Source organism: Dromaius novaehollandiae, chromosome 4 (assembly GCF_036370855.1).
Source record: "Dromaius novaehollandiae isolate bDroNov1 chromosome 4, bDroNov1.hap1, whole genome shotgun sequence".
Classification (NCBI taxonomy): Eukaryota; Metazoa; Chordata; class Aves; order Casuariiformes; family Dromaiidae; genus Dromaius; species Dromaius novaehollandiae.
The window spans coordinates 73,162,286-73,176,942 of NC_088101.1; the positions used below are offsets into that span (position 1 = coordinate 73,162,286).

A 14,657-nucleotide genomic window follows, 5' to 3' on the forward strand; every position below is an offset into this window, starting at 1 on the left:
TCTGGGTAACTTACTGTGTTAGTGCTGGGACCTCAGGGCATGTTCTCTGTGGGATCAGGAAGTGAAGTGGCTGGGACCGAGGCAACCAGAAGAGGGAGTGAGCAAACTGCAGGAGGAAAGAGAATACAGGAGACAATAGAGGAGGACTCTTTCTCCTCACCCCCAGAAGCCCTATGAAAGAACACAGCCTGATGCTAGGGGGTACTTTGGAGATAGTGCTGGATATTTGAGGCCTCTAGGGCCTTGACATGCTCCTAGCTACAAGCTTTTCACACTGCAGTCTGACCACTTCAGGAGGACATCCTGAGGCACAAGTTCACAGGACTCATGCATTAGACCCTGAGTTCATAAGTGTCCCACAGACAGTACATCATACCTACTGTGTAGGCCTTGTGCAGGGGTGGCAGGATTGTACAATGCCTCAGCCTGGAGGTTGCACAGCTAGCTGTGTGGTTGTTGTTACTCTGGAAATGCCCAGCAAATGACTCCCACACTAATAATAATAATGGTAATATTTACTCACAACAAATGCCCTAAGTGTTAATTTACGAGTTACAATGCTTAGAACTGGCATTCTGAGTGCAAATTCTCAGCGTAACAAGGGCAACATTCACTTTCCACAAATACATCACTGCATTTAAATATATTGGCTACTGTAATTTCCAAAAAAAACCCAAACAACAGCAAAAAGTGTAAACAGAAGTGAAGAGAGAACACACAAAGAGGCTGAAGTGCATTCAGATTTAGATTTCGAAATACTAATAGTGAGCTTCGAAGTCATGCCTACTCATAAAAGAAAAAAAATCCCCTGAAAATACCTTTCCACTGTTATTCAATACAGGTATTTCTTTTTGTAAAATTCTACCGTCTCAGGTTGAAAGTACAATCGCTTGGGTGTTGCTCCGGAGGCCAGTTTCCTCAAGGCTGCCAGCCAAGTCTGTGATCACTCTTGCAAAGAACAAGATAAACACAAACCTTATAAGAATCCAATGTCCAAATCAAAGCCTACCACTTCCCTTGACTACAAGTGGAAATGCCAATCAAGCCATTACTTAGGGTGGCACTGCAGGACTAAGCCTTGCCCTTTGCTTCACAACATGGATTAATGTGAGCAGTTATACATACTGAAGAGGACAAAGTTTAAACCATAATGGTTATCCGATGAGCAGAAAGATTAGTGCAGTTATATTCACAAGTGGTGCATAAAACAAGAGTGTGGAAAGGGAAGAAGTCTCCTAGGAAAAAAAACCCAGAAGTTATTACTTCATGATCATTTTGCATGAGCTTTGCTTTCCTTATACCTTTTTCCTGATGCTGAAGGTGAAATAGTATCTACTGTGCTTGAATAAATCAACATTGCTTTGGAACATCTCAGACAAGGTCCACCCTTTTTTTTTTTAAGCTTGCTTGAGTCTGTTTGCATTAGGAGTATGATAATACTGCACCGATTGAAGAGTGTGTGAGACACTTACCACCACAAAGTATTTTAGATGAAAACTTCCTGTGTGGGGCTCAGATTGATCATCTCACATTTCCTCCTCTGTGTCCATGTTCAGACTCAGTATCTCCAGGAAGCCAGGCTTCTCATTCCCTGTTGTCACCCACACAGACTCCAGATGTCTAAAGAGAAGTAAGATGGGGCTAGGAATATTGTGAGGTATCTTTCTTCTGCTTTAGTTAGCATGACTGACCAGACATTTACAAAAATTCATACTTGCACACCACAAGCAAGATGGTGTACATCAAAAGTACTTCTAAGAAGCGTATCCCTTCTTACTTCTCTTTTTCAAAGTCTGTGACTTAGCAGTCCCAATTTAGATCACACTGTGAATGAAATTTTGCAGGAGTACTAATAAACATCCAAACTCAGGAGAACAAGTAGATATTCTCTCATACAGTAATAAAGCAATACAAATAATAAAGTAATGAGTATAGTAAGGCAAAAGTAATAAATTGAACTAACATATGTAAACAAAGCATGTTGACCTGCTATTAAGTATATACCAGCTGACATATTTGCAAACATTTCGCCCTACAGCTGTAAGCAACATTATTCTTTCCACATTCTTAACCCAATACCTTTTATTCATATGAGTCTCTCTCTTTAGTGCCCAGTTAAATTGGAAAGATTGCATGTTGAATATCAATTCCTAAATTTTGCAATGTAATTGCATTGGGAAGGCCAGTTACTGGTGGAAGCTATGCGAAGATCTTATCTGAATGGAAGAAACTTTTATTAATATTTTGCTCTCCAGAAAGAAATGAAATTGCTTTTATGTGTCTTAGAATATTAGCAGGGGAAGAACAGTACTCACTTTTCTTGGAACAATAACCCATGCATGGTAAATTTTCTACTTAACTCCCACACAATAGTTCGTGCAGTTTTTAAGTTAATAGCGCAATAAACTCAACAGTGATGCTGCAGATTTTAAATGCCTTCTGGGATATATAAAATGTGCAAGTCAGGGTGGGAAGCAGCTGGATGCATAGAACAGCTGGTATCATTGGTCTGAGAACACTTATTTTTGTTTAATGGTATGGGATATGAAATTTTTGGCTTGGATGTCACTTTATGTTGTCTGTGAAAGCAATGCCTTCAATTAACTTCCAGGTCAACAATACTGTCATAACGATATGACCTTTTTACTTGTCTCTGACATTATGCTGTGCCAAAACACAATCTAAGGCCCCAACCCCAGACAGCAGGTGCATGAGGGACCCCTTAATATAAAAGAACAATTGTAATAAAACTCAGACACAGTTTCAATTATGAAGGCACAGTTGTTTGAACAAAGGACTATTCTGAAGTTAATGGCAAAATTCTTGTTGACTTTATTTGGATGAGGGTTACAGAAACAGGATCCTGTATGCATTCACAGTAAATAGCATGCCTTCACCTCCTGGGTTTTCAATAAACAGTATTTCAACAATAATATTGATCTGTAGTCAAGTTGTCTTGAAATGAACAGGCCAGACTCCAGAACTCAACCTAGTTCAGAAGAGATAACACTCAGGTTCAAAAACAAGAATTCTTGCAATATTTTTTACACCAGACAGACTTCTCATGGAATCTCCTCTTACTAAATTTTGTGAAATTCCTCTTTCCTCTCCAATATACTTCTGCATCACATCTGTCCTGTGATTAACTATAATATTAAAACCTCATAAGAAAGCAAGCTCATATTCTGATGGTTAAGCTATAGAATGTTGTTGAAATGAATGGGAAAACACAAGCATTATGAAGTCCAAAACATACTTTTTTGTATGTTTGTTCTAATGTTTTAAAGTTTAACTGGATAAAATTCAGCTTAATAGGTCTCCCTCCCTGCACTACAGGAGGAACTATTGTCATGTGGTCACATACAAGTATTTATCTTATGTAGTTGGTAAACAGAAATGTTTAATCAAAGGGACTTTTTTTTGTTGCTAGAGTAGCAGTTATGTTATTGGCAACCTTGTGACCCTCAACTGGAAGAGTATTTCTTTTGAAACAATGTAAATAATCTGAGACCTGTTGAGCAGTGTGGGAATGGCATCTTTTTTTCCCCTGCCAGTTAGTGTACAGGTACAAGGAGGTATTGGCAGCAACGCAAGCTATGTTATGTAGACAGATAACAAGTTTGTGGAAATGTAGCCAAACCAAAGGTAAAATCGGAAGTGTACATGTGGTGCAGGAAAAGAAATTAAACCGTACCATGTCTTTTTTATTGTAGTATTTTTTCATTCTGTTGCCTGAACCTGGGTATACCTGTGCAAGGGGAATAAGAAAGAGAAAGAGGATAAACTCTACAGGAACAGAACAACTAGTCCATCTTGACCATCACACAGGCTGGGACCAGGGCTACAGAGCCAAATGAAGAGACAAGGTCACTGGAAGTGGATAGTAATGGAAGACTGGATACAGGGGATCACAGCTTCATTCCTTGACTTCACATCCTTGCATGTGATGAACAAGCATTCTCAGGAAGCATAGTTTCTTGTCCAGTTCTTGTCTGTGCCACCAAATCAGAGAAAAGGCATCCAGATCCATCCCTGAATATTGGTCCATTCCCATGCTATAAGGTCCTACTTCTCTTTTTAAAAAGCCAGTGCAATATAATGCAATTAGACTTATTATCCACTACATGTCTAGCCTTCCCCCTTTTTTGTTTTTAAATTTGTACCAAGTTTTCCATCTGCTACAAATAAAAGGGTTTGATGAATAAATGATTTACAGCCTGCAGGAGAACAGTTCATATTAAACATTTTGCAGACAGGAGACTTGCAAAAGAGGTTCTTTTCTCATAGAAAAAAAGAGCATCTGCGGACCAGTTGGTTTCTTGCTGAATAAGCCAACTGGATATGATACCACTTTTGGCGGCTTCACTGTTCTTGTGTGGGCTTCAGTTATATGAATTTCATAAGATATTTATTATTGAATATAGCTGTATATTGAATATCATGCATATCATGTTTTATGATGTTGGCATTAGTTTTCTAAGTTAATTATTTAACATCAAGTGATGTTAAAATCCTAGTCCCATTTTTTCATATTTAATAAACTAGAGTCAGCTGATACTTAGCCATTCACAACCTGAAAAGAAAATATAAAGTTAAATTGCCTCAGATGCTCCTTTTCTATGACTCATACAAGAACTTTTTTCTGCAGCCGTATGGGAGAAAGTTAAATTTGAAGCATGTCAAATAAAGGAAAGGATTAAATATTCTTTACAAATAGGGTAATACATGAAAAATGGATTTTAGCAAGTGAATTAGCTGTTCATGAAAATGAACAGGGATCGACAGCTCAGGAAAATGAAGAGCCTTTCCTGGTCTCAGAGTAAGGCTAAAATGGGTGTCACAGACTCTGTGGGGACCTGCAGAGTTCTGGCATGTTCCCTCCACCTTGCCACAGGCATGTGAGTTTTACTGGCTCTCATCTGTCAGCAAAGGATGCCTCTTCTCCTGTGCCCTTGAACTGCTCTGCTTGGTTGCTGCAACAGACCTCTAGATATACTCCAAGTATCAATTTAAACATAAAGAAGCGGCTTAGTAGAATCAACTCTCTTCTCAACCTCCATGACTGTGTGCCCTCCTACCAGTTATGCTGAACCAGCTAGGTGGACAATGTGCCCATGAAGACAGCAGGAATATATTACATGGATATTGCTGCTAAACTCTTCATTACACTACCTTACTTAGAAGAGAGTTTTGGCATTGCTTCTACTAACTTAAGGACCTCAGCTCTTTAAAATTGCAGCCACTTCCTTGGCAGACCAACCAACATCTCCTGTGTTTGATTGTCTAGTAATACTTACTTGCTGGGGGGTGACTCCCTCTCCATTTCTTTTTCCTCACGAGTGATTGAAAGTGTGGTTTCAGGATACACTGGCCATGGTTTGACTTTCAGATATACTGCTTAAGCTGGCCAAAGCTGGGCCAGAACAGGATATGGATTCAGCTAAAAAGAACCCAAGCAAAACTTGTTTTTTCAGCTGCATCAGGCCCCGTGTTCAGTTCTTCATGCAGTCCTCAAACACAAGCAGCCCTGAACGGACCTGAGTGTGAGACAACCTTTCATTCCAACACTGTCACTGAAAATTAGCCTATCAAACTAGAAAAGCCTTCAGCTATTACAGCACCTTGAGGTACTCCTGTCCTCTCATCTCCTGCTATTTGTTTTGAGACCAATGTGCTTCCTGTCCTTTGGGCTGACACAACTTTGTGGGCATTTACCCTGTGAACAGGGCCAGGGAACCAATGTACTTTTTTATATATGCTTCTTTTAAAGTGCTGGTATATGGACACAACTGGAGAATTAGCACGCTGTGGCCAAGTGGGGGGCAACACAATGCCCATTTAGTCACTGAATGCTTTGTGCTATCCCACCACAGCCTTGGTGCGTAAGTTTTAGCATGCCGCATCTTCATCCACTGAATCTTCTTGTTTAGACGAACCTGTGAACTGACAAACACATTTGATACAAACATTTAAATGGAGTGAATGCCCACAGCTCCTTTTTACTTCTTGCCGGATGTTAGACATAAGTCTAGTATTCAAACACTCTAGAGGAGGAAGAATGTGTGGTAAATGACCCCAAATCTATCTGTGAGGATACTAAACCAGTGAGAATGCAGTTTCCCTGAAGTTCTCTCAAAATGTTCATCACTCAAAGGGCTTTGTTTACTTTTCCATTCAGTCCTTAACATCTTTGTTTCTCTGCTAACAAAGGCTAAAGAGTCTCAGATTATACCTGTTTCTGAAAGGGACACCTGTAGTACCACCCTTAACCAATTTCACAAAGGACCTACACCACAGCTTCCTATTTATAGTTACAGATGTGATGGGTAAAATCAACGAGAAAAAGAATGACCTAAAAACCTCTATGATACCCTAAATGGATAGACAATTCTTGATAATGTGCATGTTTGACCAAAATTCTAATAACTGGGAAGATCTTTTCTAATAAGCAGGATGATCACCCTGTTCTGCTTTCAGGAACACTGATATGAATATGGACCCCTGCATAAAGTCATCTGAGAAAAGAGGGGAGACAATACTACAGCTCCACAACCATAACCAGTACGCAATCATATCTTTTGAAGTACTGAGAGACCAGGAAGGCCACTTTTTTCTCTTGCTTGTGAACATGCAGTTTTTAACTGTATTTAATATCAGACTTTATACCTCTGAGAGGAGAATTTTACCTATAATGCTTAAAATGCCATTAATAACCCTGATGAATTCAGTACCTTCTCATCTGTCATACCAATTTCCAAAAAATTTCAGTTCTTAACTTGGTAAGTGGGAAGGGCATCTAAAAAATTCTGCAGACATATGTATTCATACAGTTCTGGTTGCCATTAACAGAGTGATACTGAAGTAGTTTTCTAACATACGGTAGAGCCAGTGGATTCCAAGTTCCAAGTTAAACTAATAAATTCCCAGCCTCACTGAAGTCACCATAGCAAAATATCACCTTGGTGCCTAAGTCAGTTCCTCCATATCCCATCAGTGACATACGTCACTAACAGTTTAGGGAGTTCGATTTGCTGTTATGCATTATTCACTTAATGGCCTCATTCAGCACATTTGATTTTTCAACACAGGATATTAATTTCCAGTGCTCTGGCAGATACACCATTCTTTGGCGAAATATCTTTCAGAGTAACAGTGCCACAATCACTACTGTGAAATATCTACAGTTCAGTGATGATAATTTATACTTCTAGAACATGATTTCTTTCAAGTGTTTTACAACACCCCTGAAATGCAACCACCTTTACAGTGGATAATAACATTCAAGTTAAGTATGAAAATCCTAAAAAAAAGAGGAAGAGCAGAGGAGGTAACATTTTTGAGGAAAACAACTGCAAATCTACCCCTAATAAGCACAGTGAAAACTTTAATGTCTAGGTAAGACAAACAGTAACTTAATTTTAGGCATATGCACCAGAGCCTTATGTAGTGCTACTGTGCAGTATCAAATTATTTTGCTCTGAAAATGGAAATGCTGAGGAATGAATCAATGGTTCTAAAAAGAAAGAAAAAAATGGTATTTTAAATCAATGCCCTTCAACAGAACATTCAAGCAGAAATAGACACATTGCAAATCTGTTTAGTGAGAAGTTGGTAAGTAAGGGCCAGATTTTTGAAGGCATTTTTGTATTTGAAAATGCAGAAAGGTACCCAGAGGGATTTTCAAAAGGACCTTTAGAAGTATGTGATTCTTTTTAGGTGCTTGAATAATGTGGTTCTGACAGTCTTCTGAAGGTTTTGTGAATATTGTCATGGGGAAGTGGGCTACGCATCCTGAAAAAAAAGCTCCAAAAACATAGAACCCACAACTGGAGCAAAAATGTTAAATTTTACATATCTACAAACTGAAGTGATAAAAATAAGATCTCCTAATTTTTAAAGATGCCTAATACTTAAAGCAAGGTCATTTCAGTGGAAGAAGTATCATTTTTCTGTCTATGCCATCACCAATGATAAGCACTCTCTGTAGCTTAGGCAAACCTTTTCTGAAAAGTGTTGCTGAATAATTTCTCCTTAGACTAAAGTTAAAAAGAAAACAAACAAAGTGGGGGAGAAACCTCCCTGCTTCAGCTCAATTTTCTAAGGAATAATTGCAAATTGATATGACAGGAATTTAGCCCAGGAAGTGAACAAATGGAAGAAACCCAACGCATCAAACAACATACACAGACATTAGCCATACACGAGACTTTTCCAGATAGCAAACCAGACTCTCAGTTCCTTTAAATCAACACAGGTTGATTAAGGCCAAAACACCTCGTTATCATCTACTTAGTACTTTTTATCATTGGAATGGGGACTTCAAGAAAGCAAAAACTACTTATATTTGTTCTATAGTCCCTCTGCACCTCTGAAATGGTGTAAAGGGTTTTATTAAAATGAGACTCAAGTCTTCCTCCCTGGTCTCAGAAAAGAATAGCAGGGATATATTTAAGGTTATTTAGCTATCCTTCCTTAACTAACTGCTAGACTGCATCATAGCAAAAATCTTTAAAAATCTATAGCTAGACTCCAAGTGTCCATTAAAGCAACTCGTGTCTCATAAAATTCCCTCCACCCAAATAAACACATTTAGTTTTTAGTTGCTGCCTGTCAATCCAATGCATGCTATGTAAAGTTGCCTTGCACAGATTTGACGTGTTCACTCTTTTACCAATCTAATTTAAAATCACGCTTGCTCTACAAATTTTCCAGCAGGGCATCAATAATCTGCTAACTTGATATGTTGCTTTACAGTTTATCACAGAAAAGACAATGAAGTTAAACACAGCAGCAGGATGGAGACAATACCAGCAGTTCATTGACAGTGTTCTGTAACCCAAGCTAAAGATTTGCCATGGTTCAAGTTATTTTTCTTTGATATCCCTAGAAAAGTCTACTAAATTACTGAAATTTCAATATCTGTAACTTACGCATCAGGGAGAAACACTGTGTGAATGAAATCAAATTCTTCTTTCTGGCTTTCTTGGAGCTTGTATATCAGTAAGGAAAGTATCCTTTTTACCATTTCTAGTATATTATGTGCATGCCAGTTTCCTTCTCTCCAGTTCATACTTCGAAACAAAAAAAATGAATATGCAGGAGTTGCTAATGAAGGAAATGTCAATTTGCTTATACAGGCAAGCCATTCAGCAATAAGCTGAAGCAGACGACTGCAGACTGATGTACGAAATGTGGACCTTGAGACCAGTCATCACTCCTTCAAAAGGCATTTATTAATCACTTCTTAACATTTTTTTTAGCCTCTGTGGATGATCTCTGAGAAAAAGCAATGATTCCTAACCTGACTGCCCAGGTAGGTAAGTTTAAAATAGTACTTTGGAAAGCAGCAGCAATCACAACCACTGCTCTTCTTTAAGAGAAACATGTCTGGAAGACCATGCTAATTTGATAAGCGAGGTCTCTGACAGGAGGGACATGGTCATCAGAGAAAGACACTCACAAACTGCAGCACAAGTCCATGACTAAGCTCAGTTGTCAGCTGTAGTTTAGATAACAGGAAGTGGAAATCTGGAATTGCTAAACATTTTTGCTCTTTTTTGTTATATAATTCATACAGAAATTCATGCAGGAAAAGAGAACCAACTCCATCTATAACCTCCCCAGAGAGGTGCTGTGGAATCTCTAACTGTTTTCCCTCAGTTCAATCTAGAACAAGAGCCGTCCTCAAAAAAGCTCTTTCCTGGCACATTATGCTACCATCAGATGTAGATCAGCTCAGGGGAAAAAGGTGAAAATTAAGGCAAACTTGAAAGCTGGTCATTAGTTGCTATCCCACAACAAACTGACATTTTAATTCATTCCTTTCATGAGACAGCTTTATTTAGTGCATACCTTACACAATAGAAGCTTTCTCTCAGCATTTCTGTGCCTGGCTTTCCTAGCCTGGCTGAGAGATGGTGGTGCTGTTCCTGTTGAGTGTGTATCAAGGCCACTGTCTAGATCATCAGCTAAAAAAAAAAAAAAAGAAGAAGAAGATTCAGGAAAGCAAAATGTAGCTTTAGGTAAACCTTGAAGTAAGGTCAAAAGGGGTTGCCTGCTTCTGTAGAAATCATGAAAAAGAGCAAAGAATGGCAGGCAGGGAGAAAAAGGTGCTGCAGCAATGAGGTCAAGGCTAAGATCTCCTACAGTGATTATTTTTATTAGATGTACAGATTTAGCTAAGTTAAGCTAAAGATAGCACTATGTTCTTTCCTAGTAAAGCCAACAAAGAAAACAAACGGATACATAAAATATAACAAGACAAAATGTCTGTAAATAAAATAAGAACTGTTGAAAGGATTGCGTTCTTCAATATTTTTAAAGTGCTTATATTGATATTTCATTTGCAGGAGGTAAAAAAGTTCCTTTAAATCACAGAGAGTAATTGAACAGATCTGGCTGTAACTTTGCTGTTTTGAAGATTAAATATAGGAAAAATAAACTGCAATTCTATAGTTGATGGCCCTGTAAAATAAACAAAGTTTATTGTGTGGGTGAATATCAGAATGAAAATTCATTTTTCACCTAAATAAACTGGCATCAAATCATTTAAAAGTTTAACTGCTCAGTAGCAAGATACACCTCATGTCTTTTAAGAAAAGTAACCAATGCAACTTGTCATACCTTTTACAGTACTGTTTGCAAAAGTTATGTTCCACTGCTGTTCTCCCAAGTTGGCTGTAAAGAACATGTACAGGATTTAAATGACTTCTGAAAGTTTTTGACAACATTACTTCAGATGTCCAGGTCACGTATAACAAAAATCTTTACAGCTTTACTTGCAAAACAAGTCACACAATACTGAATTTTTCTGTGCTGCAGTTTCTGCTAGGTGTAATTTAGGACATGCTTGTAGTAATGTTGTCAGGCAAGATTCCAAAATAGAACAACAAAATTACAGGGAACTCACCATCTTTCTTTAAATCTGCATGAGTACTTAAGTAGGAATTCAGAGGGGGATTCTGCAGAGGAGAAGTCAATAGGATTTCTTCTAAGGCTCCCTATGAAGAGATTTTTGGAAACAACTTTTCTCCAGCTTTGTTAGAAAAATTTTGTAAATTAGACCCTTTAAATCATGTCATTCCAACATTTATCACTTCTCCAGTTCTCCCCCAGTTCTCAATGCCATGCCTGGCCTTTCAAATCAGTGATTTTTGTAAGGAGTGTAACTGGAGTTAAAGAGCCCTGATAAAGTACCTGCTAGAGAGAGAAAAGAGATTGTGCTCTATTGCTAATAGATTTTTTGGTTTAATGGTTTATCTATTCTGAATTCCTCAAATATTCTATGCTTTGCCTATAACATAATATTTCAAGGGCAATGAAATTGTTTCAAAGAACAAAGAGGATATGGTAGCACATTAACAACTATTGGCTTAGTAAAGCTAACATGACTTTTAGTATTCTGAGTATATTTTTTCCAGATCTTGCAACCTGGTTCAGCACTTATTTCCCCTTCATCTCTTGTTCTGCTCAAATTTAAAGGAGCCAAAAAGACCCCCAAGTGATCATCTAAAAACATTTCTGCTTCCTAGATGCTGATCAGTAATACAATGCTATTAACACACCATAAACAGAGTTCAAAGGTGATCCTTCATGCATTCATGAATATAAAGCAGCAAAGGATTCAGAATAGCTGTGCAAAAACCCACTCTTCTCCTGGGTGAAGAATAGCTAGAGAATAAAGAGATGAATGGAGAATGGATAACAAAGGTTAAATAAGCTCTAATATTTTAGTTTTATATGTTACCTAAAAAGGATAATTTCTATACAAAGTCACTCTGGTCAAAGTAGGCACAACATAAAACTGGGAACATGAGATTCTGACTTCTAACCTAGCTCAAAAATATATTCGCCACAGGCAAATCATTTATTCATCTTGCCAGTACTCAGTCTGCCTCTTTCAGGTCAGATCCCCGGAAGAGTCCAGACTTATAAACTTTCTTTTTCTTTAATGCTAGAGAAGCACTTATGAATGTTAGTGTCAGAGCTAATAAATACCCAAAACTCTGTTTCTTTTGGATTTTCTTGAATGTACCTCAAGGTTGCTTGACCTTACTCCACCTCTCTTGGGTTGGCCTGCATGTCTTCCTCTCCAAGGCTTGATCTGGGTCACAATAAATGATGATCATGACTATTTTCTTAGACATATCTACAGGATCCTACAGCTATATTATGACACAGTGGCCACACCTTCAAAACAGAAAGTAAAACATGAATTCCTGAAAAGCAGCATCCACAGAACTGTGTGAAAGCTTTAGTTCTTTGTACATTCTCCTGAGCTCAGCTAACCTCATTACTGGAGGTTAAAAAAAAAAAAAAAAAAAAAAAAGCCCACCCCAGTCAGCTAACCCAGCTGGTGTTTCCCCATCTCTCACAGTCTGACTGTCAGCTTTTAACTGATTCAGCCCTCATAGCCTTTCCTAATCTACCCATGTCCCCTCCCCTTTTCCAAAGTCTTTGAAGTGTCAGATCTCTGCTGAACCCAGGCCTAGCCCTAGGAAGAGTATTCCATTCCAGCCTAGATGCAGTCAGTTTGTCTCCCAGTAGCCCAGCAGCCACTCTTATCTAAAATTCTTTGAAGTTACATACCTGAGGCTGCCTTATCTGTGCCATTGTTCTACCTTCTCTGCTCAGTTCTTTAACAACCTTGTTACCGTTTCCTGTGATTTAACTCTATACATTCAGGTTGACAGCAGAACAAAACTGAACAGGGGAAGAGTCAAATATTATACTCATAACAAATTCTCAAGTTACATATTCCCAGCTTTACAGCTTGGGTAGAAGAAACCGTATTTTGTAGATGTCAGTTAACATTTTTTTTCAATTCTTAGTAGTTACTTTAATTGTAATCAAATGAAGCATTTTAAATGCACTTTAAATACAAGATGCTTTGTGACTCAAATTCATCGACACCAATAAGATACTTAGGCCTCTTAGAAGATTTTCTGGTAGCTGCGAAAAGCCTGTGGAGGATATAAATGCTCACCTTGTTTCCATGAATAGAATCCAAGCCAGAATTTGACCCCCTATATTCCCTATCTGATGCACAAGAAGACGTAGATCTCTCAGAAAGGCTACCTTGCACTGTTAGTAGAGAGTTGCATAGGGTTACCCGGCACAAAACACTGGCCTGAGGGGTGCTCTCTTCTGTGAGCTTGGGGCGGTCCTTCCAGCTCTCCTGGAAGGAGCACCCAGAATCTCTTCCTGAGAACAGGGCCCTATCTTTCACAGAACTGAGGAGTACTTGGTTTCTTTAAAATAAAGCAGCATGGTGATGATGTTCCTATGAATGCTAGTGGGTAGCATTTATTTCATACAGCTTTAAGTAGCTGTGACTGAGCTAATTACTTCAGGCCCCCTTTTCAGCCAATGGAAAGAAATAGACTTTGGAGGAGATTAACTGGTCTGACATTTTTTAGACATCTACTCTTGGATAAGACAAATCACATCCTAAATATGCTATCCATTGACTGCTAGCGTAGTCTAGGGTTCCTGCCTCAGAAGTAGACACCTAGAGTTCAATTAAATTAACCCCTCACCCCCTGCCAGTGATTGGCATGCTTTGCAAAGAAGTGGAGGACCCTCTCCAGCATGAGTGGGGTCAAACCCATACATTAATTCGGCAAATGAAGAGCCCTTACCAGCAGGCCAGGGACCTCCATGCCTCGAACAGAAGTTGTGCTGCTGAGCAGAGAAGAACACAAAATGCACAGGCTAGTCATCTGAAGGACTCCAGAGAGAGCAGGTTGGTACCAAACTCTGACCTAAGCATTTGCTTTTCTATTCTTTCTCTCTCTCTCTTTTTTTTTTTTAAACAAAGTCTACTTAATATAAGTACATAAATAGTCCTGGAATCAAGAATCAAACCCAGGACTCCTTGTCTCTTAGGTAAGCATCAATTCCCAGGTAAGCGTATTAGCCACAAGTTTGTAAGATAAAAGATGGTCACATTGCCATCACTTCCTCCTCCAGTAGCTAAGCATTTAAGGAAAACAGCTAGAAAACATCACCGACAGGGACCCAATTCAGTATCTCTTCACTGGAAAGAGACTCGGCAAGAACTTCCTCCTTCTCTGCCAAGCCAAAGGCTTTGGCACTGCTCTGACTTAGCTTCTGACTTTTTAGCTTAGGTGGGAATTACCTTTTCTGTTCTGTGCCTGAACAAATGACAGGATTGCAGGAATCTCAGGGAGCTATCGGATGATGAGAAAACATCTAAATGCCTCTTGGATTAAGCAGCTATTGTGCTGGCAAAACTTGGATTGCAATTTAGGTATATGATGCCTGTCTAGAGCCTGTTTTAGATGACTGGCTTTTTTCCTAACACTTCCCAAAGACAAAACAATGCATTCAAATTAAAGATTAGAAGTTTTTAAAAACCCTATTATCTTTAAAATCACAATTTATACATCTTTTTAGGATGACTTTTCTAGTAAATCTGTTTGCATAATTCTTCTGGTTTAATATAGATAAAACTATCAAATATGAAAATAGTGGGGCTTGATGTGCATCAATCGAATTATAAAACAGAAATATATTTTCCCTATTTGTATTATTAGTAGTTTGATTCTAGAGCTGTAATGGAGGGTGAAATGTACCTAGTGGATTTTGGCCTCAAACCCTTGAGAATCCCAGCTTATGATTTCAATATGGTAATC

General features: G+C 38.5%; 1 protein-coding gene across 3 annotated transcripts in view; it reads left to right on the plus strand.

Moving 5' to 3' along the window:
• Positions 1-14,657, plus strand: part of HS3ST1 (heparan sulfate-glucosamine 3-sulfotransferase 1) — a 37,169-nt gene that overhangs the window by 12,633 nt on the left and 9,879 nt on the right. Inside the window, exon 3 of one of the 3 annotated variants that reach the window (XR_010389127.1) lies at positions 9,261-9,313. The gene's annotated coding sequence lies outside the window, so the exon portion shown is untranslated. Of the gene's footprint in view, positions 1-873; positions 1,355-3,713; positions 4,374-9,260; positions 9,314-14,657 lie in introns of those variants that run through there. The other 2 variants (XR_010389128.1, XR_010389129.1) reach the window with 2 other exon arrangements.